The sequence below is a fragment of the Sander vitreus genome, unplaced genomic scaffold (assembly GCF_031162955.1).
Source record: "Sander vitreus isolate 19-12246 unplaced genomic scaffold, sanVit1 ctg906_0, whole genome shotgun sequence".
NCBI classification, from domain to species: domain Eukaryota; kingdom Metazoa; phylum Chordata; class Actinopteri; order Perciformes; family Percidae; genus Sander; species Sander vitreus.
The window spans coordinates 4,722-6,259 of NW_027595985.1; the positions used below are offsets into that span (position 1 = coordinate 4,722).

Here is a 1,538-nt window from a genome sequence, read left to right on the forward strand (position 1 = left end):
GTAAAAATGGGAATCTTTTTCTATCTCTGCCAGCCGCCTCATGTGATGTCAGTGTGGCAGAATAAATAGAGTTAAGATCTGGAAGGGATAGGAGGAAAAAAGACAGCAAGACTGTGACCGAAAAATATATTTTTGTGGGGGGAATTTGAACTGATCTCTTTTTGTGCAGAATTGTCTTTAGTAAGAATCATGTACGTTGTACCATGGGCTGTACAAAAGCTCCAGGAAACACTATTAGGGCCAGAGAGCTCCAGCTTGTCTCATATGCACCAAATGTGTGTCCACAAATCAGTTAAAAAAAATTGTTTGTTATGCCAGGGATGGATGAGGTCAGTCACATGCTTTCTCCAGTTCACATAATAATAATATAATCATATTTTACATAGCACTTTTCAAGCATTCACCACAACGTACTTTCTAGATTAAAAGATTTACAGGATATTAATTAGGAATCAGAAACCCATGTAAGCCCCCCTCCACCCTCCACATACAAAAATTACAACATGAGAGCAGACATTTCAAGCAGCACTTCATTGAACGGTGAAAGTGCAAGATAGAATACCAATAAAAGAAACATGTATTGAAAAGCAACTAAAAATACTAAAATGATACAGTATGGCAAAATGGCATGGTGCCACGCTAACCAGGGATTGAACACACATACACACAAAGTGTCAAGGTTAAAGTGTTTCATGTAGAAATAAGATTTATTTGATCATTATAGGCACAGAAGGTACATGCATAAAGCATTAAGAAAAAGAGACAAATGAGAAGCCCAAGAGGAGCTTTTTAAGGCAAGCAATGAACCTGTCCTAACTGAACCGGAAAAATGCAAAACAACAAAGAATCTGCATCTTAATAAAACTTATCTCAAGATCTATGTCTATATCTACATTACAAGATTTCACTCACACAATGCAAATGAAACATGTCCAGCTCTATTGTTTAACACTGGAGTACACACATTCATCGTTGGTGTTGTTCCTCTGCCTTCTCGATCTGTTGGGCAGGTTGACACTTAAAGCAGCGTAATGGAGGTTGTCTGCATCTTGGTAACCCTGGTAAAAAAAAATATAAAAGGTAGATCTTCCTAATAGAAATTATATTGACAAGGCAGGTAATTGTGGCGCTATCAGAATACTTTATTGATCCTCTCAGGGAAATTGTTGAGTTACAGTTGCTCCCAGTCAAATTTGAGGCACAACTAAGACTAAGAATCAGTCAATAAGAGTATAGAGTTACATAGCTGAAGTGCAGAAATAAAAAATTAAGCAAGTAAAATGAAGTTTATGTTGCTATACAATGTACAGTATACAGTAGTAGTAGTAGAAAACAGCATTGCACATAATTGTCCAAGAGCATTTAACAATATAGAGATGTGATATGGAAATATGTATTGTGAGTCTAGTTTTTGCCACTCCAAGTGTGTAATACTCAGAGGGAGACTATAAAAGATGGTTGAATGGCTTTTTCACGGTTAAACAAAGCTGTACACACCTCTGCCTGCGCTGTGGAGGGAGATGGAAATCTTGCTTGGG

General features: G+C 37.3%; 1 long non-coding RNA gene across 1 annotated transcript; it reads right to left on the minus strand.

Annotated features, from left to right (window-relative positions):
* Window positions 1-674: 674 nt before the first annotated feature.
* Window positions 675-1,537, minus strand: LOC144515088 (uncharacterized). Its single transcript, XR_013501699.1, has 2 exons — window positions 1,498-1,537; window positions 675-1,058 (listed from the first exon to the last, which is right to left on the minus strand). It is a non-coding gene; the product is annotated as an uncharacterized LOC144515088 (long non-coding RNA).
* Window position 1,538: the final 1 nt, after the last annotated feature.